Source organism: Triticum aestivum, chromosome 2B, assembly GCF_018294505.1.
Source record: "Triticum aestivum cultivar Chinese Spring chromosome 2B, IWGSC CS RefSeq v2.1, whole genome shotgun sequence".
NCBI classification, from domain to species: Eukaryota; Viridiplantae; Streptophyta; class Magnoliopsida; order Poales; family Poaceae; genus Triticum; species Triticum aestivum.
The window spans coordinates 115,519,648-115,543,925 of NC_057798.1; positions in this window are offsets into that span (position 1 = coordinate 115,519,648).

Here is a 24,278-nt window from a genome sequence, read left to right on the forward strand (position 1 = left end):
GGGAAACCCCTGTTTTTCTATTTTCTGTTTTTCTTCTTTTAAGTAATTTAGGATTTCAAAAAAGTTCCAAATTTCAAAATAATTATGAATTTTTAAAAACAAATGTTCAAGAAATCATAAGAATGTTTGTCAATTAAAAACGGTTCTCGAATTCAGAAAATGTTCACGGATACAAAAAATGTTCGCATATTCAAAAAAAAGTTCACGGTCTTTAAAGAAATGCTCGGTAAATAAAAATTGTTCATCATTTGAACAAATTTCACATATTCAAAAAATCATGATTTTTTTTCTCAAAACGAGAATTCCAAAAAATTACGTGATTTCCTATAAAAACTAAACAAAAGTAAAAAAGTTCTCGAATTAAAAAATGGTTCCCTAATTTCGAATAAAAAACACTTCATCAGTTCAGAAAATGTTTTCAGATTAAAAAATGCACTCCCTCCGTCCGGAAATACTTGTCGGAGAACGGGATGAATCTAGACGTATTTTAGTTATAGGTACATCCAATTTTATCCATTTCTTCGTCAAGTATTTCGGGACGGAGGGAGTACATGATTTTGAAAATTCATGCTTTCAAAAAATTACTCGTGAAAAACAAAAATATGTTCGTGAGTTTAGAAAATTGTTCGCAATTTTCAAAACATGTACGCCTACTCAAAAATGCTAGGTCGCTATCGCGTGACTTACACGCCAAATAGGACTGGGCGCGCCTATACGCGAGACAGAGGAAATCCTAGGGGGAGCTCTATATGCGTCGGCCCAGCCGCGGGAGGCTACAGACACCTTTTCCTGTCCTTTTTTTACTGTTTGCTGTTTTTGTTTTTTGCTTTATTCTTTAATATTCTTTATAATTTCAAATTTTCTACATATATATATATATATATATATATATTACAAAAAAACTATCAAAAACATTTTAAAAGGTCTTACCAAACATTTAAAAAATGTTAAAAGTGTATTGAAAAATCTTTATCATGTCAAAAAAAATGTATAAAAACAATTTATCATGTATTCAAAAAATGTTAATCTAGCACTTGAAAAACATATGTACATGTATTTGAAAAATCTTAATCAAGCACTTTAAATTATTTGAAAAATGTTAATCAAGCATTTGAAAAAAGTTAAATATGTACGGAATTTTTTTGAGCATGTATTAAAAAATAATGAAAAACGTTCCATGTATGTACTATATAACAATGTTGATAAAGGATTTGAGAAAAATGTTCAACAAGTGTTTGAAAAATGTTTATCAAGCATTTTAAAAATTTCAAATGTGTATAGAATTTTGTTTTGACCATGTATTTAAAAAGTGGTAAAGTTATATTTGAAAAATGTGAATCAAGAATTTCGAAAACAAATGTTGAGTGCGTACAAAAAAAATGTTGACCATGGTTTAACAAAATATGAATTTGGTATTTGAAGAAAACCGATAAAAACATAAAAGTAAGGAACAAAACCAAAGAAAAACAAAGAAAAATAAAAGAAAATAAAGAACACAGTGAAGATCAATATATGAAGAAAACCGAAGAAAGACAACATAAAAATAAAGAAAAGAAAACGCAATAAAAATAGAGAAAACCAGGGAAAAAGAAAAGAAAATATAAAAACAGAATAAATCCAGAAAACCAGATCTTTTCACCTCAAGTATGGTTGCGCCCAGCTACCTAAGCTAGAACCCTGTGCTAGTCTAGTGGCCATGAGCGAGGCACATCATCCTAGAGACCAGGGTTTTATCCCTCAGTTCTCTGCCTTTTACTTTGTTGTTGGAGTAGAATTCCTTCAGCGAGAGCAAGCTATCGTCTCAGGGGGAAAATAGCTCTCACGAATAGAACTGGCCCCACCGCGATCTACTGTCTAAGGGTTTTTTTTGAGAAAAATCTACTCCCTAAGGTTGAAGAGACTTGAGTTGGGATGGGCTGGCTGGGCTGCACAGTGCCGTCCCAAAGGAACAGTGCAATTTTTGATGCACAGGACCAAGGACAAAGCACCGGGAGCTCCTATAGGGCGCCTTATGCGCCGGTTAACGCAACCGTCGCCCACTGCGGCACGCTAGTGGGACGGCCCATGAACAAGGAGGGGCAGTGCTGAAAGTGCTATTTATCGACTAGAGGGGGGGTGAATAGTCTTCAAAACACGATGGCTTTGAAGACAAACAGGTAAACTGAACATATATGATATGCAGCGAAATGTAAACTACAGTAGGCTAGCAATAGTCAAGCAAGCAATACTGTGAAAGCATGAAGATTAACAACAACTAGGTAGACAGGATCAGAATGGAAGACAGTATGATGTCAAATAGATATAAGTCTTCACTCAGTGAAGTCAAATGGATCAGGCAGGAAAACAATTACTTCACGAAGATAAACTGAAAAGTAAGGAGTGTAGGAGATAGAACCAGTTGCTAGGTGAAGACAAGGATTTGGTAGACCAGTTCTAGTTGTTGTGACAATTGTACGTCTGGTTAGGGAGGCGGAGATTGAACTCAGAAGACTGTGTCTTCACCTTATTCCCCTAGAGCTAAGAACACTTAGTCCTCACCCTATAACTCAGGTAAGTCTTCAAGGTAGACTTCCAAACCTTCACAGACCTCGTTCACGGCCAATCCACAATGGTTGGAGGATACACATTCCTCAAGTGTAACAAGTCTTCAGATCACGCGGACAGATAGACTTCAGTGATGCCTAACACTCTTTGGCTCTGAGTGTTTTGGGCTTTGTCCTCACAAGGATCTCTCTCTCTCAAAGGCTTCGGAGGTGGGTTGCTCTCAAACGACAAAAGCCGTGTACTAACTCTGAGCAGCCATCAATTTATGGTGTAGGGGGTGGGCTATTTATAGACAAGTGGGAACCCGACCTGATATGTCCGAAATGACCCTGGGTCACTAAGGAACCGAAACATGTCCAACGGTCGGATTTCAAACACAGCGGAAGCTTGTCTTGGGCTACAAGCAAAGCTGACTCATCCAGCTCTGGATAAGATTTGCTCTCATTGTCTTCGCTTGAAGACATATGATTTGGTTGAGCATCACATCAGTTACTCTGACTTTGTTCACTTGGACCCCACTTAACAGTACAGTGGTTCCTAGGACTCAATAAAGAAGAAAAGGAAACTATGAAACAATTATTCTTTGCACTCCATAGTCTTCAAGTGAATGTCTTCATGCGTCATTATCTTCATCGTGAATGTCTTCACAAACCATCATTGTCGTCAATGTCTTCACACATTTTAGGGGTCATCTCTCTGGTAGGTAAACCGAATCGATGAGGGACTACTACCTATGTTATCCTGTAATTTGCACAAACACATTAGTCCCTCAACCACGTTTGTCGTCAATACTCCAAAACCAACTAGGGGTGGCACTTGATGCACTTACAATCTCCCCCTTTTTGGTGATTGATGACAAACTGGTTGAAGTTTTCAACGGGGATAAAAGTATGTGAAAGTTCAGGTTCATAAGCATTGTCTTCATAGATTAAAAGAGGCTCCCCCTGAAGATGTGCATATAAGTAGTTTGCCTTGAATGCAAATGCACATGGCAGGTTTGCTTTGTGGAGATCTTCTTCAACCAGTGAAGACAATTCATCATGCATATATGAAAGTAATGAAGATAATGATATGCATAATGAGAAATGGACGTCTGCAGAATGACTTAATGCGGAATTTATCATCGCATTACAAAGTAGCAGCAAAAGTAGCAGACGACCATGAACTTTAAGTGTTACAACTCAAGAGCCAAATAGTTTCAAACGAGAGTTGTAAACACTTAGCAAATATAAGGGAACTGCCCCATATGGACCCGCTTGAAGACTACCAACCTCATATGCTTCTCCCCCTTTTGTCAGTAAGGACCAAAAAGGTTTGAAGACATAGAGAATCTACTCATTCCCAGGTGGAGAAGATGTCGGCATAGCAGGGTCGACGTTGGAGTTGGGCGGTGCAGACGGGCCTGGTGCAGAATCTTGAGGCGCTGAAGCCAATGCTGGTGAAATGGCGTCGTCTTCTTCATTGACGACTCTTGCAACAACAGTTGCAGCTGAAGATGAATACTCAGAATCTTCAATGGAAGGTGTAGGACGCCAACTTGAAGATTGTGGTGGCCTGGAGTCAAACTTGAATTTCTCAGTGAAGCCATCTTCACGAAGATCATCTTCAGAGCAAAGCAATGTGAGGCTCTTCCAGGACCGCCGACAGGCTTCATGCACGACGAAAGAGTTCTTGGTGGCCAAGTTGCGAATGCGATTAACATCAACCAAAAGGCTCTGCATTTGGCGCTTCGGCCATTCATGATGCATATACTGCTTTTTGGTGTAGAGATACCAGAAGCTCACGGTCGTTGAGGACACGGGGACGCTTCTGAGGCCTTTGAGCAATTGTGCTGGCAGTGGCTTCAGTATGGGCAGGATGCGGCAAACGCAAGTTGCCAGCTAGAGGATAAGCAGGGGTAGCAGAATTGGGTACATGAGTGCCTTCTATTGGTTGAGTGAAGCTTTGATGTTCAACATTTTGCAAATGGAGTGGCTTCTTTGCTGGACCAGTGTAGATGACTTCATAAAACATGTCAACTTCACGCAAGAATACAATGTGATTGCGTACTGAAGGTTGATAGTTGACAGTGGAATGAAGCTTGATCAAGTGCATAATCCAGGGAGCATAAAACTTTAGTCCAAAGAGATCAATGCCAGAAGCTGCAAGCTATCAATGAAGAAATCTTGGATATTGAGTCTGATGCCATTGATGATATAGAAGACCAATGTCTTCATGGCGCCTTCGAGTTTGGCTTCAGAAGAGTTGCCTTTGATGGGACACAGAGTACGCCTGAGAATATGATATACTGTGTGGGGCAAGTACTCAAGGTCATGGACAAAGAACTCCTTGGGGTATTCGGCGTCATGGGGCAATGGCTTCATCATGCTCAGCATCTGGCTCATGTTAGGTTCAGGCTTCTGAAAGATACTTTGCAGTTAATTTTGGTGAAGCTCACAACCTGGTTCATATAACTCACCAGGAGTGGGTAGGGAAGTAATCTCAATGATGTCCTGAGCTTTGGCTTCATGATGGACGTCACATGTCGTCCACTCAAGGATCCAAGTCTTCGGATCCCTGTTGTAGCCTCGAATGGGCAGTGTTGCGTAAACCTGCAGTAGCAACTCTTCGCTCCAGTGCTCTTTGTCAGTCACAAAGGGCAGCAACCTAACGTCTCTGAAGCAGTCAAGGGCTTCTTCAAGGAAATGTAGCCCAGCAATAGCATCACAATCCAGACGCTTATGAGGAAAGATCTGATCTTGGTTGTATAGGATGTATGAGTAATAGCTTCGTTGCTGACGGCTCCAAAACCTGTTAGAGGTGATCTTAGGCTTCCTGTATGGGTTCTTGGCGCTGTTAAAGAATGTGTTGTGCTCTCTAAAGCTGAGCACACTGAATGAGCCATGGGTTGTTGCAGCACATGGAAGCCAGCAGTTGACCAAAGTGGGCACCGAGGCCTCTCGTTGGCCGAAGAGTGCCCCAACTGGGCCGAAAAGCACTTCAGCCTCCCATAGGCCGAAGAGCACTCTTTGGTCAACCGTAGGCCGAAGAGTCCCTGGGCCCCACCTTTTTGCGTTAACCGTTGACCGAAGTTGCATGGTTGCGCTCTTATGCTTATGGTAGGCCGAAAAGTTTTTTTTTAATTATGACTTACGTATGTTGCGTAACCATTTTCCATCTTAGCCATTGAAAAAAAATTGCACAACCCTTTCCGTCAATATTTTCCCGCCAACTCTTTTCCCTCCATATGTTCCCGCCACCCGTTTCCCGCCAACCCTTTCCCACCATATGTTCCTGACAACCCTTTCCCTCCATATACCCCAGTCATTCATTCCCGCCATTTTCTCCTCTCTACCTATAAAACCCCCTTCACACGGAGGTGAATAAGCAGTCCAGTGTAGTCGAGATGTCCCATTATCCTTTCGATCGTAGTTTTCATCCTGGGATGAGCAGATGTCTTCTGAGGCTAGCCACCGATTTCAGGATGGACAATAGGATAGTTCCATGGGACGAACTCACCGGTAGTGACACCATAATGAATGAGTTGGCTCACGAATTACGTAGGTTTGGGTGGCCTGAAAGGACCTATGAGGAGGTACGTAAAGAACTTCTTAGGTTGCATGAAAGGTGGAAGAAGGTAGTGGAGCCGAAGAGTGATACTTTCAGAAGGATTGTAGAAAAGAATCCATTTTTATGGACTGAGGAGAGCGAGGACGAAGATGATATCTTCATGCCACCGCTTCCGGGTTCGGCATCGTCGAAGGGCAAGAGTTATGCATCGTCCAAGGGCAAGAGTTCTGCATCCACGAAGGGCAAGAGTTCTGCATCGACGGAGGGCAAGAGGACCGCATCGTCGAAGGGCAAGAGTTCTGCATCAACGGAGGATGACGATGATGACTTCATGTAGTATGTAAGCTGTATTTCAGTTCTACCTTAATTTTAGGGCATTATGTGTTGGGGAACGTAGCAGAAATTCGAAATTTTCCTACGTGTCACCAAGATCTATCTATGGAGAAACCAGCAACGAGTAGAAAGGGGAGTGCATCTACATACCCTTGTAGATCGCTAAGCGGAAGCGTTCAAGTGAACGGGGTTGATGGAGTCGTACTCGTCGTGATTCAGATCACCGATGATCCTAGTGCCGAACGGACGGCACCTCCGCGTTCAACACACGTACAGCTCGACGATGTCTCCCACGCCTTGATCCAGCAAGGAGAGAGGGAGAGGTTGAGGAAGACTCCATCCAGCAGCAGCACAACGGCGTGGTGGTGATGGAGGAGCGTGGCAATCCTGCAGGGCTTCGCCGAGCACCTACGGGAGAGGAGATGTGTCAAGGGAGGGAGAGGGAGGCAACCAAAGGCCTTAGGTATGATTGCTCCTCCTTTTCCCCACTATATATAGGGCCAAGGGAGAGGGGGAGGGCGCAGCCTTGCCCCCTCCTCCAAGGAAGGGGTGCGGCTAAGGATGGGGAGGAGTCCATCCTCCCCAAGGCACCTCGGAGGTGCCTTCCCCCTTTAGGACTCTTCCCTCTCCAAGTTTCCTTGCGCATGGGCCTCTTGGGGCTGGTGCCCTTGGCCCATGTAGGCCAAGGCGCACCCCCTACAGCCCATGTGGCCCCCCGGGGCAGGTGGCCCCACCCGGTGGGCCCCCGGGACCCTTCCGGTGGCCCCGGTACAATACCGATGACCCCGAAACTTGTCCCGATGGCCGAAACAGGACTTCCTATATATAAATCTTTACCTCCGGACCATTCCGGAACTCCTCGTGACGTCCGGGATCTCATCCGGGACTCCGAACAACATTCGGTAACCACATACAAGCTTCCTTTATAACCCTAGCGTCATCGAACCTTAAGTGTGTAGACCCTACGGGTTCGGGAGATATGCAGACATGACCGAGACGTTCTCCGGTCAATAACCAACAGCGGGATCTGGATACCCATGATGGCTCCCACATGTTCCACGATGATCTCATCGGATGAACCACGATGTCAAGGACTCAATCGATCCCGTATTCAATTCCCTTTGTCTATCGGTATGTTACTTGCCCGAGATTCGATCGTCGGTATACCGATACCTTGTTCAATCTCGTTACCGGCAAGTCTCTTTACTCGTTCCGTAACACATCATCCCGTGATCAACTCCTTGGTCACATTTGCGCAAATGATGATGTCCTACCGAGTGGGCCCAGAGATACCTCTCCGTTTACACGGAGTGACAAATTCCAGTCTCGATCCGCATAAAACAATAGATACTTTCGGAGATACCTGTAGTGCACCTTTATAGTCACCCAGTTACGTTGTGACGTTTGATACACCCAAAGCACTCCTACGGTATCCAGGAGTTACACGATCTCATGGTCAAAGGAAGAGATACTTGACATTGGCAAAGCTCTAGCAAATGAACTACTCGATCTTTTGTGCTAGTCTTAGGATTGGGTCTTGTCCATCACATCATTCTCCTAATGATGTGATCCCGTTATCAACGACATCCAATGTCCATGGTCAGGAAACCGTAACCATCTATTGATCAACGAGCTAGTCAACTAGAGGCTCACTAGGGACATATTGTGGTCTATGTATTCACACGTGTATTACGATTTCCGGATAATACAGTTATAGCATGAATAAAAGACAATTATCATGAACAAGGAAATATAATAATAATACTTTTATTATTGCCTCTAGGGCATATTTCCAACAGTCTCCCACTTGCACTAGAGTCAATAATCTAGTTCACATTGTCATGTGATTAACACTCACAGGTCACATCGCCATGTGACTAATACCCAAGAGTTTACTAGAGTCAGTAGTCTAGTTCACATCACTATGTGATTAACACTCAATGAGTTTTATGTTTGATCATGTTGCTTGTGAGAGAGGTTTTAGTCAACGGGTCTGAACCTTTCAGATCCGTGTGTGCTTTACAAATCTCCATGTCATCTCCTAGATGCAGCTACCACGCTCTATTTGGAGCTATTCCAAACAACTGTTCTACTTGCAACTATTCTAAATTGTTGCCCCATTGTACGTATCCGGTATCTCTACTTAGAGCTATCCGGATAGGTGTTAAGCTTGCATCGTCGTAACCTTTACGACGAACTCTTTTACCACCTCCATAATCGAGAAAATTCCTTAGTCCACTAGTTACTAAGGATAACTTTGACCGCTGTCCTGTGATCCATTGATGGATCACTCTTGTACCCCTTGACTGACTCATGGCAAGGCACACTTTCGGTGCGGTACACAGCATAGCATACTGAAGAGCCTACGTCTTAAGCATAGGGGACGACCTTCGTCCTTTCTCTCTATTCTGCCGTGGTCGAGCTTTAAGTCTTAACTTCGTACCTTACAACTCAGGCAAGAACTCCTTCTTTGACTTGTCCATCTTGAACACCTTCAAGATCATGTCAAGGTATGTGCTCATTTGAAAGTACCATTAAGCGTTTTGATCTATCCTTATAGATCTTGATGCTCAATGCTCAAGTAGCTTAATCCAGGCTTTCCATTGAAAAACACTTTCAAAATAACCCTATATGCTTTCCAGAAATTCTACATCATCTCTGATCATCAATATGTCAACAACATATACTCATCAGAAATTCTACAGTGCTCCCACTCACTTCTTTGGAAATACAAGTTTCTCATAAACTTTGTATACACCCAAAATCTTTGATCATCATCAAAGCATACATTCCAACTCCGAGATGCTCACTCCAGTCCTCAGAAGGATTGCTGGAGCTTTGCATACTTATTAGCATATTTCAGGATGGACAAAACCTTCCGGTTGTATCACATACAACCTTTCCTCAAAAATCATCAAGGAAACAATGTTTTGACATCCTATCTGCAAGATTTCATAAATAATGCAGTAATTGCTAATATAATTCCAACAGACTCTTAGCATCGCTACGAGTGAGAAAACCTCACCGTAATCAACTCCTTAAACTTGTCGGAAAATATCTTAGCGACAAGTCGAGCTTTCTTAATGGTAATTCTTACCATCATTGTCTGTCTTCCTTTTAAAATCCATCCGTACCCAATGGCCTTACGACCATCAAGTATTTCTTCCAAAGTCATGGATCCGTTCTCGGATTTTATGGCCTCGAGCCATTTATCGGAATCCGGGCCCACCATTGCTTCTCCATAGCTCGTAGGTTCATTGTTGTCCAGCAACATGACTTCCAAGACAGAATTACGTACCACTCTGATGTAGTACGTATCCTTGTCATCCCACGAGGTTTGGTAGTGACTTGATCCGAAGTTTCATGATCAACATCACAAGCTTCCACTTCAATTGGTGTAGGTGCCACAGGAACAACTTCCTGTGCCCTGCCACACACTAGTTGAAGAGACGGTTCAATAACCTCATCAAGTCTCCACCATCCTCCCACTCAACTCTTTCGAGAGAAACTTTTCCTCGAGAAAGGACCCGATTCTAGAAACAATCCTTTATTGCTTTCGGATCTGAGACAGGAGGTATACACAACTGTTTTGGGTTTCCTATGAAGATGCATTTTATCCGTTTTGGGTTCGAGCTTATCAACCTGAAACTTTTTCACATAAGCGTCGCAGCCCCAAACCTTTCAAGAAACGACAACTTAGGTTTCTCTAAACCATAATTCATACGGTGTCATCTCAACGGAATTACGTGGTGCCCTATTTAAAGTGAATGTGGTTGTCTCTAATGCCTAACCCATGAACAATAGTGGTAATTCGACAAGAGACATCATGGTACGCACCATATCCAATAGGGTGCAATTATGATGTTCGGACACACCATCACACTATGGTGTTCCAGGCGGTATTAATTGCGAAACAATTTCCACAATGTCTTAATTGTGTGCCAAAACTCGTAACTCAGATATTCATCTCTATGATCATATCATAGACATTTTATCCTCTTGTCACAATGATCTGCTACTTCACTCTGAAATTACTTGAACCATTCAATAATTCAGACTTGTGCTTCATCAAGTAAATATACTCAACATCTACTCAAATCATCTGTGAAGTAAGAACATAACGATATTCACTGCATGCCTCAGCACTCATTGGACTGCACACATCAAAATGTGTTACTTCCAACGAGTTGCTATCTTGTTCCATCTTACTGAAACCGAGGCTTTTCAGTCATCTTGCCTATGTGGTATGATTTGCATATCTCAAGTGATTCAAAATCAAGTGAGTCTAAACGATCCATCTGCATGGAGTTTCTTCATGCATATACACCAATAGACATGGTTCGCATGTCTCAAACTTTTCAAAAACGAGTGAGTCCAAAGATCCATCAACATGGAGCTTCTTCATGCGTTTTATACCATTATGACTTACATGGCAGTGCCACAAGTAAGTGGTACTATCATTACTATCTTATATCTTTTGGCATGAAAATGTGTATCACTACGATCGAGATTCAATAAACCATTCCTTTAGGTGCATGACCATCGAAGGTATTATTCAAATAAATAGAGTAACCATTATTCTCCTTAAATGAATAACCGTATTGCGATAGACATAATCCAATCATGTCTATGCTCAACGCAAACACCAAATGATAATTATTCTGGTTTAATACTAATCTTGATGGTAGAGGGAGCGTGCGATGTTTGATCACATCAAACTTGGAAACACTTCCAACACATATCGTCAGCTCACCTTTAGCTAGTCTCCGTTTTATTCCGTAGCTTTTATTTCGAGTTACTAACACTTATCAACCGAACCGGTATCTAATACCCTGGTGCTACTAGGAGTACTAGTAAAGTACACATTAACATAATGTATATCCAATATACTTCTATCGACCTTGCCATCCTTCTCATCTACCAAGTATCCAGGGTAATCCTGCTCCAGTGGTTGTTCCCCTTATCACAGAAGCACTTAGTCTCGGGTTTGGGTTCAACCTCGGGTTTCTTCACTGGTGCAGCAGCTGATTTGCCGTTTCATGAAGTATCCCTTCTTGCCCTTGCCCTTCTTGAAACTAGTGGTTTCACCAACCATCAACAATTGATGCTCCTTCTTGATTTCTACTTTCGCGATGTCAAACAACGCGAATACCTCAAGGATCATCATCTCTATCCTTGATATGTTATAGTCCATCACGAAGCTCTAGCAGCTTGGTGGTAATGACTTCGGAGAAACTATCACTATTTCATCTGGAAGATCAACTCCCACTTGATTCAAGTGATTGTTGTACTCAGACAATCTGAGCACAAGCTCAACGATTGAGCTTTTCTCCCTTAGTTTGCAGGCTAAGAAAATCGTCGGAGGTCTCATACCTCTTGACGTGGGCACGAGCCTGAAATCTTAATTTCAGCCCTCGAAACATCTCATATGTTCCGCGACATTTCGAAAACGTCTTTGGTGCCTATACTCTAAACCATTTAACTGAACTATCACGTAGTTATCAAAACGTGTATGTTCAATGTTCGAAACATCCACAAACGACGTTTGGGGTTCAGCACATTGAGCGGTGCATTAAGGACATGAGCTTTCTACTGATCGCATAATCGCTACTATCAACTTTCAACTATATTTTCTCTAGGAACATATCTAAACAGTAGAACTATAGCGTGAGCTACGACATAATTTGCAAAAGGTCTTTTGACTATGTTCAGGATAATTAAGTTCATCTTATGAACTCCCACTCAGATAGACATCCCTCTAGTCATCTAAGTGATTACATGATCCGAGTCAAACTAGGCCGTGTCCGATCATCACGTGAGACGGACTAGTCATCATCGGTGAACATCTTCATGTTGATCGTATCTACTATACGACTCATGCTCGACCTTTCGGTCTCTGTGTTCCGAGGCCATGTCTGTACATGCTAGGCTCGTCAAGTTAACCCTAAGTGTTTTCGCTGTGTAAAACTGTCTTACACCCGTTGTATGTGAACGTAAGGATCTATCACACCCGATCATCACGTGGTGCTTCGAAACGACGAACTGTAGCAACGGTGCACAGTTAGGGGAGAACACTTCTTGAAATTTTAATGAGGGATCATCTTATTTACTACCGTCGTTCTAAGCAAATAAGATGCATAAACATAATAAACATCACATGCAATTATATAGTTGTGACATGATATGGCCAATATCATATAGCTCCATTGATCTCCATCTTCGGGGCTCCATGATCATCTTGTCACCGGCATGACACCATGATCTCCATCATCATGATCTCCATCATCGTGTCTTCATGAAGTTGTCACGCCAACGACTACTTCTACTTCTATGACTAACGCGTTTAGCAATAAAGTAAAGTAGTTTACATGGCATTCTTCAATGACACGCAGGTCATACAAAAAAATAAAGACAACTCCTATGGCTCCTGCCGGTTGTCATACTCATCGACATGCAAGTCGTGAATCCTATTACAAGAACATGATCAATCTCATACATCACATATATCATTCATCACATCCTTTGGCCATATCACATCACATAGCATACCCTGCAAAAACAAGTTAGACGTCCTCTAATTGTTGTTGCATGTTTTACGTGGCTGCTATGGGTTTCTAGCAAGAACGTTTCTTACCTACGCATGAACCACAATGTGATATGCCAATTCCTATTTACCCTTCATAAGGACCCTTTTCATCGAATCCGATCCGACTAAAGTGGGAGAGACAGACACCCGCCAGCCACCTTATGCAACTAGTGCATGTTTGTCGGTGGAACCGGTCTCACGTAAGCGTACGTGTAAGGTTGGTCCGGGCCGCTTCATCCCACGATGCCGCCGAATCAAGATAAGACTAGTAACGGCAAGCATATTGAACAATATCGACGCCCACAACTACTTTGTGTTCTACTCGTGCAAAGAATCTACGCCATAGACCTAGCTCATGATGCCACTGTTGGGGAACGTAGCAGAAATTCGAAATTTTCCTACGTGTCACCAAGATCTATCTATGGAGAAACCAGCAACGAGTAGAAAGGGGAGTGCATCTACATACCCTTGTAGATCGCTAAGCGGAAGCGTTCAAGTGAACGGGGTTGATGGAGTCGTACTCGTCGTGATTCAGATCACCGATGGTCCTAGTGCCGAACGGACGGCACCTCCGCGTTCAACACACGTACAGCTCGACGATGTCTCCCACGCCTTGATCCAGCAAGGAGAGAGGGAGAGGTTGAGGAAGACTCCATCCAGCAGCAGCACAACAGCGTGGTGGTGATGGAGGAGCGTGGCAATCCTGCAGGGCTTCGCCGAGCACCTACGGGAGAGGAGATGTGTCACGGGAAGGAGAGGGAGGCAACCAAAGGCCTTAGGTATGATTGCTCCTCCTTTTCCCCACTATATATAGGGCCAAGGGAGAGGGGGAGGGCGCAGCCTTGCCCCCTCCTCCAAGGAAGGGGTGCGGCTAAGGATGGGGAGGAGTCCATCCTCCCCAAGGCACCTCGGAGGTGCCTTCCCCCTTTAGGACTCTTCCCTCTCCAAGTTTCCTTGCGCATGGGCCTCTTGGGGCTGGTGCCCTTGGCCCATGTAGGCCAAGGCGCACCCCCTACAGCCCATGTGGCCCCCCGGGGCAGGTGGCCCCACCCGGTGGGCCCCCGGGACCCTTCCGGTGGCCCCGGTACAATACCGATGACCCCGAAACTTGTCCCGATGGCCGAAACAGGACTTCCTATATATAAATCTTTACCTCCGGACCATTCCGGAACTCCTCGTGACGTCCGGGATCTCATCCGGGACTCCGAACAACATTCGATAACCACATACAAGCTTCCTTTATAACCCTAGCGTCATCGAACCTTAAGTGTGTAGACCCTACGGGTTCGGGAGATATGCAGACATGACCGAGACGTTCTCCGGTCAATAACCAACAGCGGGATCTGGATACCCATGATGGCTCCCACATGTTCCACGATGATCTCATCGGATGAACCACGATGTCAAGGACTCAATCGATCCCGTATTCAATTCCCTTTGTCTATCGGTATGTTACTTGCCCGAGATTCGATCGTCGGTATACCGATACCTTGTTCAATCTCGTTACCGGCAAGTCTCTTTACTCGTTCCGTAACACATCATCCCGTGATCAACTCCTTGGTCACATTTGCGCAAATGATGATGTCCTACCGAGTGGGCCCAGAGATACCTCTCCGTTTACACGGAGTGACAAATTCCAGTCTCGATCCGCATAAAACAATAGATACTTTCGGAGATACCTGTAGTGCACCTTTATAGTCACCCAGTTACGTTGTGACGTTTGATACACCCAAAGCACTCCTACGGTATCCAGGAGTTACACGATCTCATGGTCAAAGGAAGAGATACTTGACATTGGCAAAGCTCTAGCAAACGAACTACACGATCTTTGTGCTAGTCTTAGGATTGGGTCTTGTCCATCACATCATTCTCCTAATGATGTGATCCCGTTATCAACGACATCCAATGTCCATAGCCAGGAAACCGTGACCATCTATTGATCAACGAGCTAGTCAACTAGAGGCTTACTAGGGACATATTGTGGTCTATGTATTCACACGTGTATTACGATTTCCGGATAATACAGTTATAGCATGAATAAAAGACAATTATCATGAACAAGGAAATATAATAATAATACTTTTATTATTGCCTCTAGGGCATATTTCCAACATTATGTTCTACCTTAATTTCATTTTGTAGTATGTAAGCTGTATTTATTAAGTTCAACCACACCATTTAATTCAGATGTGCTTGTATCTTAATTATCGGTTGTAATGTCTTTGGAAATGTAACTAGAATAACAATGTGAATTAATAGTAATATGTCTCTCGCATACATAAAACGATATATGTCTCCTGATCAGATAGAAACAAGTGCGATAGTAACACATACATGAAGCATGTGTCATACATAAATACCGACTCACAGATGCAATAGTCTGAAACTAACATAGATAATGACTCATACAAAATAACCATATCACTACGGGGGACGACGACGAATCTGGGTCTTCCTCGAGCGAGGACCGGAAGGCGATAAGCGCTGAGGCAGTGGACGATGCTCACGATAACCACGACCATAGATAACCTCGTCTCTCACTATCTGTGTCTCCTGCGACGGTGGTGGGGGTGGTGTGTGAAACACGTTGTGCGAGAAGTCATAAGTGTTTTCAGCTTGGTCATCGTCATCGCCATAGCCCTCTAATCCACATCCAGCACCGCTAAGTATCGGTGACTGCACTGAATGCATGAACTGTTGCGACTGGTTGCCTACCGCAATATAGTAAAACAGGTAAGATTAATTTGCGAACCTACAATGTTGAAAAGAATGTACAAAGTAGTGTTACTTAGTTCCATTTGATGAGACCAGGAAGAGGTCCCTGGTTGAGAAGGGGATGGCTGATTCCAGGAAGAGCTCCCTGGTTGTGAAGGAGATGGCTGATGCACGGAGAGGCGTGGTTGCTGCACGAAGTGTCGTGGTTCTGAACGCTGCACAGAGTGTCGTGGTTCTAAACGATGGACAGGAGGACGTGGGGGACGATGTGCCGGACGAAGAATGACAACATCCGTAAATCGTCTACATGTAAGTGATGCGTAAATCCCTCTTAAACTTCTCATCCATGCGCCTCAACCATGAGAGGTGCTCTGGCTGTGGGATAGTATCCCCCCTCTCAATGTTGGGGAACGTAGTAATTTCAAAAAAATTCCTACGCACACGCAAGATCATGGTGATGCATCGCAACGAGAGGGGAGAGTGTTGTCCACGTACCCTCATAGACCGATAGCGGAAGCGTTATAACAACGCAGTTGATGTAGTCGTACGTCTTCACAGCCCGACCGATCAAGCACCGAAACTACGGCACCTCCGAGTTCTAGCACACGTTCAGCTCAATGACGATCCCCGGACTCCGATCCAGCAAAGTGTCGGGGAAGAGTTCTGTCAGCACGATAGCGTGGTGATGATCTTGATGTTCTACCGTCGCAGGGCTTCGTCTAAGCACCGCTACAGTATTATCGAGTGGACTATGGTGGAGGGGGGCACCGCACACGGCTAAGAGATCCAAGGGATCAATTGTTGTGTCTATGGGGTGCCCCGCTCCTCAGTATATAAAGGAGTGGAGGAGGGGGCCGGCCAAGGGGGGTGGCGCGCCCAAAGGGGGAGTCCAACTCCCACCGGGAGTAGGACTCCCCCTTTTCCTATTAGGAGTAGGAGAGGGAAGGAAGAGGAAGGAGGGAGGAAGGAAAAGGGGGGGCCGGCCCCCCTCCCAATTCGGATTGGGCTTGGGGGGGCCCCCTCCCTTGCTCCTTTCCCCTCCTTTCCACTAAGGCCCAATAAGGCCCATATACCTCCCGGGGGGTTCCGATAACTTCCCGGTGATCCGGTATTGCCCCAATCTCACCCAGAAACTTTCCGGTGTCCAAATATAGTCGTCCAATATATCGATCTTTATGTCTCGACCATTTCGATACTCCTCGTCAAGTCCGTGATCATATCCGGGACTCCGAACAACCTTCAGTACATCAAAATATATAAACTCATAATGAAACTGTCATCGTAACGTTAAGTGTGCGGACCCTACGGGTTCGAGAACAATGTAGACATGACCGAGACACGTCTTCGGTCAATAACCAATAGCGGAACCTGGATGCTCATATTGGCTCCCACATATTCTACGAAGATCTTTATCGGTCAGACCGCATAACAACATACGTTGTTCGCTTTGTCATCGGTATGTTACTTGCCCGAGATTCGATCGTCGGTATCTCAATACCTAGTTCAATCTCGTTACCGGCAAGTCTCTTTACTCGTTCTGTAATACATCATCCCGCAACTAACTCATTAGTTGCAATGCTTACAAGGCTTAAGTGATGTGTATTACCGAGAGGGCCCAGAGATACCTCTCCGACAATCAGAGTGACAAATCCTAATCTCGAAATACGCCAACCCAACATGTACCTTCGGAGACACCTGTAGAGCACCTTTATAATCACCCAGTTATGTTGTGACGTTTGGTAGCACACAAAGTGTTCCTCCGGTAAACGGGAGTTGCATAATCTCATAGTCATAGGAACATGTATAAGTCGTGAAGAAAGCAACAGCAGCATACTAAACAATTGTGTGCTAAGCTAACGGAATGGGTCATGTCAATCACATCATTCTCCTAATGATGTGATCCCGTTAATCAAGTGACAACTCATGTCAATGGCTAGGAAACATAACCATCTTTGATCAACGAGCTAGTCAAGTAGAGGCATACTAGTGACAATCTGTTTGTCTATGTATTAACACATGTATTATGTTTCCAGTTAATACAATTCTAGCATGAATAATAAACATTTATCATGATATAAAGAAATAAATAATAACTTTATTATTGCCTCTAGGGCATATTTCCTTCAGTCTCCCACTTGCACTAGAGTCAATAATCTAGTTCACATCATCATGTGATTCAACACCAATATTCACATCTGTATGTGATTAACACCCATAGTTCACATTGTCATGTGACCAACACCCGAAGGGTTTACTAGAGTCAATAATCTAGTTCACATCGCTATGTGATTAACACCCAAAGAGTACTAAGGTATGATCATGTTTTGCTCGTGAGAGAGGTTTAGTCAACGGGTCTGTCACATTCAGAGCCGTATGTATTTTGCAAATATTCTATGTCGACAATGCTATGCACGGAGCTACTCTAGCTAATTGCTCCCACTTTCAATATGTATCTAGATTGAGACTTAGAGTCATCTAGATCAGCGTAAAAGCTTGCATCGATGTAACTCTTTACGACGAACTCTTTTATCACCTCCATAATCGAGAAACATCTCCTTAGTCCTCACTAAGGATATTCTTGACCGCTGTCCAGTGATCTACTCTTAGATCAAAATTGTATTCCTTTGCCAAACTCAGAGCAAGGTATACAATTGGTTTGGTACACAGCATAGCATGCTTTATAGAACCTATGACTGAGGCACAGGGAATGACTTTTCATTCTCTTTCTATTTTCTGCCATGGTTGGGTTTTGAGTCTTACACAACTTCACACCTTTGTATCACAGGCAGGAACTCTTTCTTTGACTGTTCCATTTTGAACTATTTCAAAATCTTGTCAAGGTATGTACTAATTGAAAAACTTATCAAGCGTCTTGATCTATCTCAATAGATCTTGATGCTCAATATGTAAGTAGCTTTACTGAGATTTTTCTTTGAAAAACTCCTTTCAAACACTCCTTTTATGCTTTCCAGAAAATCCTACATCATTTTCGATCATCAATATGTCATTCACATATACTTATCAGAAAGGCTGTAGTGCTCCCACTCACTTTCTTGTCAATACAGGCCTTTCCAAAAGTCTGCATAAAACCATATGCTTTGATCAACTCATCATATCATATATTCCAACTCTGAGATGCTTGCAACAGTCCATTCATGGATCGTTGGAGCTTGCACATTTTGTTAGCTCCCTTTGGATCGACAAAACCTTCTGGCTGCATCATATACAACTCTTCTTCCAGAAACCCGTTCAGGAATGCAGTTTTGACATCCATCTGCCATATTTATAATCATAAAATGCGGCAATCGCTAACATGATTCGGACAGACTTAAGCATCGCTACGGGTGAGAAAGTCTCATCGTAGTCAATCCCTTGAACTTGTCGAAAACCTTTCGCGATAAGTCGAGCTTTGTAGATAGTAACGCTACTATCAGTGTCCGTCTTCCTCTTGAAGATCCATTTATTTAACATGGCTTCCTGATCATTGAGCAAGTCAACCAAAGTCCATACTTTGTTCTCATACATGGATCCTATCTCAGATTTTATGGCCTCAAGCCATTTCGCGGAATCTGGGCTCATCATCGCTTCCTCATAGTTCGTAGGTTCATCATGGTCTAGTAACATGACTTCCAGAACAGGATTACTGTACCACTCTGGTGCGGATCTTACTCTGGAAGACCTACGAGGTTCGGTAGTAACTTGATCTGAAGTTTCATGATCATCATCATTAGCTTCCTCACTAATTGGTGTAGGAATCACTGGAACTAATTTCAGTGATGAACTATTTTCCAATTCAGGAGAAGGTACTATTACCTTATCAAGTTCTACTTTTCTCCCACTCACTTCTTTCGAGAGAAACTCCTTCTCTAGAAAGGATCCATCTTAGCAACGAATATCTTGCTTTCGAATCTGTGATAGAAGGTGTACCCAATAGTTTCCTTTGGGTATTCTATGAAGACACACTTCTCCTGATTTGGGTTCGAGCTTATCAGGTTGAATCTTTTTTCAAATAAGCATCGCAGTCCCAAACTTTAAGAAACGACAACTTTGGTTTCTTGCCAAACCACAGTTCATAAGCCGTCGTCTCAACGGATTTCGATGGTGCCCTATTTAAAGTGAATGCAACGGTCTCTAATGCATAACTCCAAAACGATAGTGGTAAACCGATAAGAGACATCATAGGTCGTACGATATCCAATAAAGTGCGGTTACGACGTTCGGACACACCGTTACGCTGTGATGTTCCAGGTGACATGAGTTTGTGAAACTATTCCACATTATTTTAACTAAAGGCCAAACTCATAACTCAAATATTCATCTCCACGATCAGATCACAGAAACTTTATTTTCTTGTTACGATGATTTTCCACTTCACTCTGAAATCCTTTGAACCTTTCAACTATTTCAGACTTATGTTTCATCAAGTAGATATACCCATATCTGCTCAAATCATCTGTGAAGGTCAGAAAATAATGATACTCGCCACGAGCCTTAATACTCATTGGTATGCATACATCAATATGTATTATTTCCAACAAGTCAGTATCTCGTTCCATTGTTCCGAAGAATGGAGTTTTAGTCATCTTGCCCAAAAGGGACGGTTCACAAGCATCGAATGATTCATAATCAAGTGATTCCAGAAACCCATCAGCATGGAGTTTCTTCATGCGCTTTATACCGATATGACCCAAACGGCAGTGCCACAAATAAGTTGCACTATCATTATTAACTTTGCATCTTTTGGCATCAATATTATGAATATGTGTATTACTATGATCGAGATCCAACAAACTATTTTCATTGGGTGTATGACCATCGAAGGTTTAATTCATGTAAACAGAATAACAATTATTCTCTGATTTTAAATGAATAACCATATTGCAGTAAACATGATCAAATCATATTCATGCTCAACGCAAATGCCAAATAACATTTATTTAGGTTTAACACTAATCCCAAAAGTATAGGGAGTGTGTGATGATGATCATATCAGTCTTGGAACTACTTCCAACACTCATCGTCACTTCCCCTTCAACTAGTCTCTGTTTATTCTATAACTCCTATTTCGAGTTACTAACCTTAGCAACCGAACAAGTGTCAAATACTCAGGGGCTACTATAAACACTAGTAAGGCACACATCAATAACCTGTATATCAAATATAACCTTGTCCACTTTGCCATCCTTCTTATCAACCAAATATTCAGGGTATTTCCGCTTCCAGTGACCATTTCCTTTGCAGTAGAAGCACTCAGTTTCAGGCTTTGGTCTAGCTTTGGGCTTCTTCACGGGAGTGAAAACTTGCTTGCCATTCTACTTGAAGCTCCCTTTCTTTCCCTTCACCCTTTTTCTTGAAACTAGTGATCTTGTCAATCATCAACACTTGATGCTCTTTTTTGATTTCTACCTTTGTTGGGGATATTACTACTAGGTGTGAACCGGCCTACCTGGGCCGGGTTAACTTCATTAGTAGTATAAAGGTGATTAAGCAGATGAAGGCCCAAGGCCTGTAGTCGGTTTAGAACCTGTAGCCGTAAACCGGCTTGATATGTAAACTTGCATTGTAAGTTAGGAATAGAGAGAGAGAGACCCACTGGGATATGAGTATGAACCGGTGTGGGACTCTGTGGACCGACGGGCGTCACCCGTGTATATAAGGGGACGACCCGGCGGCGGTTCAAGGGGAGACGACAACAACTCTAGCCTAGGCGAAGCTTATTTGCTCCCTAGCCATCGAAACCACATCAATTCCATCACAACTAGACGTAGGCTTTTACCTTCATCGAAGGGGCCAAACTAGTATAAACCCTTGTGTCTTTGTGTCCGCTTTAACCCCTTCAAGTTAACCCGTAGCGATGGCTCCACGACTAAGTCCTTTCACAAGGACATCTGCCGTGACAAATCCACGACAGTTGGCGCCCATCGTGGGGCTATCGCACGAAGGTTTGATGATCTTGGAGGGCAAGCTCAAAGGACTCGAAGGCTATGCTGTGGGCCAGATGACCAAGAGTCGTCGCGGCAAGCTCTACATCGACGATGCAGGATGGGGTCCCGAAGCCGGCTCGATCAAGTACGGGTACTGGGTCCCCTTTGGTGGCATACACATTTTTATCGGCAAGATTGGGGAGCCTGGGCCTGAGCCGGACATCCGCACCGACCTCGTCGAGACAGCTCAGCGTGCGAGATCTACCCAGGTTAAACCGGCCGTGAGGCGTGCCTTCGTGGGAGTCATCCACGAAGGAGAGCATGAGGACGAGTTGGAATACGGTAGCGAGACCGTCGTCTATTCTGGCGACGAGTCCTCAACCGGAGGGACCGAATCATTGTACCAGTTGCAAGACGACCAGATTAGGGGCTGTTCCGATGGCGACAGTATTCCGGACCCCCCCTGAGCAGATCAACCGGGTTGGAATATTCATGGACGGTACGCAGGCGGCGAATCACTCCTCGACCGCAGAAGCAATGTTCTCCGGATCAGCAGCGGCAGCGACAGCAGGGGCAGGAGGCCTTGTGCGCCCACCGGTTCAAGTTCTGTCTGACCTGTTTGATGCACTAGCTGTACTTATGGCAGAAGCCAATCCGGCGGATCAGGAGGCCCATGATGTAGAGGTTGCAAAGGTGAGAGAGCAGATCGCACAAGCCAAAGCCGACCTGGCAGCAGAGAAGGACAGGATGGCCGCAGAGCGGGCCGCTTTGGACGCCCAGGCCTATAAGCTCATGCTCGACCAGAACGCATCACAAGAAGTCTTGAAGCGGAAGCACAGATCACGCCTGCCGTTAGGGATCGACCCTTGAAATCTCTTTCACACTCCGGGAGCTAGAACCAGTAATCCGCCGGGGCGCCTGGAGGTAAACCGGGTCGAGGCACCAGGGCCAGGAGCGATGGTCCAACCCCGCCTGATGGAACCTCCTCGGCAGAACATTGTGATTCCCCCACCGGTCCAGACACCTCCGGGTCATTATTCTAATCCTATGGACAATTTTGTCGCAACTGTTGCGCGATTAGAAGCTATCCCGGTCGAAGGAGACTCTCCGCAAGCAATAGAGACGCGCCAGGTTAAGGAACTTCTCCGGACCGCTTTGATTCAACAGGAGGCATATTCATACAGCCGCGATCGGATTCATTCCACACCTCGTCCAAGCCGGAGCTATAGTAGGTGCCTGGATGAACCGGCCATATCAAGCAATGCGCGGGGCCGTGAAGCGGCCCGTGGAAATAACCCGGCCGGTGGTGTTCACGATGCTCAGGATGTAGTGGACCGGGCCCGGGCACGAAGGGAGGCCGAGTTAGCAGTACAGAACGAGGCGGATCAAATTGCACCGGTTCGTCCTACCACCTCTGCCGGGCCAGGGGTCGCATCTAGCTTGGGAGTGCCCTGTTTAGTCCCTGCTTTATGCAATGTACGCCTGCCCAAGGACTTCAAGGGCCCGCGCAAGGTGCCAAATTACACCGCTGATTTATCTCCAGAAGCGTGGGTAGAGAGTTATGAGATGGCAATGGAGATGCTGGATGTGGATGAGACCGCGTGTGCAAAGTACTTCACCATGATACTTGAAGGCACAGCCCGTACTTGGTTGAAGAGCCTGCCGCCTAATTCTATCAGTTCGTGGGCCCAGTTGCGGACCCGGTTTATCCAGAATTTCAAAGATACGTGTAAGCAGCCTAAGTCCATAGTAGACTTGGTGGCTTGTGTTCAGGAGGACGGAGAGTCAACAACCCATTGGGTACGCCGCGTTTCTGAAGTCTTGCACTCGTCTGACAGGATCAATGCTGACTCTGCGATCTTAACCCTGGAGGGCAACTGCCGGTTTAAGCCTCTAAAGCAGAAGTTGGGGCGTATGAAGCGGTTCTGTAATGACATGGGAACTCTCATGGCCGCTTTAGTGAAGTATGCTGATTCTGATAGTACCAAGGATCCCAAGACTGACGATGACGAAGCAGGGAAGGGAAAAAAGAATAGCAACTCTAAGGGGCATCTATACAAACCGGCGGGCCATGGAAACGGAGGCAAGCGTAAGGCGGATGGCAGCATGGACTTTGTGGCTAACACTAATGCGCAGGACAAGGGTCAGCGGCGCAGAGGTAAAGCTGCAAATTGTAATGGGGCTCCAAATCCTAACCCGGATCGCTTAAACTATTTGCTGAATCAGCCTTGCCCAAAGCATGGGACGAAGGAGGCGCCGGCTAACCACCTTTGGAAGGATTGTTACATTATGCAGGAATTTAAAAACTCTAATGCCTTCCGGTATGATCGTGGGTCAGGTGGTGGCTCAGGATCTGGTTTCCATGGGCCGGGTCACGATGGAGCTTCCGGTTCAGGTTTTAATCAGGCGGTAATAATAACCAGGATAGTCAGAACGGTCAAGGGGGTTACAACCAACAGTAGCAGCAGCAACGGTCGGGTTATCAGAGCCAGCCAAAACAGTTGAACAATGGGCAGTATCACGTTTTCACAACTAGCTCGGATAAGCGCGATCGGAAACTTCATAAGCGAGCAGTGAACTCTGTTGAACCGGCCGTACCGCCTTATTTACGCTGGTCGGAGCAGCCT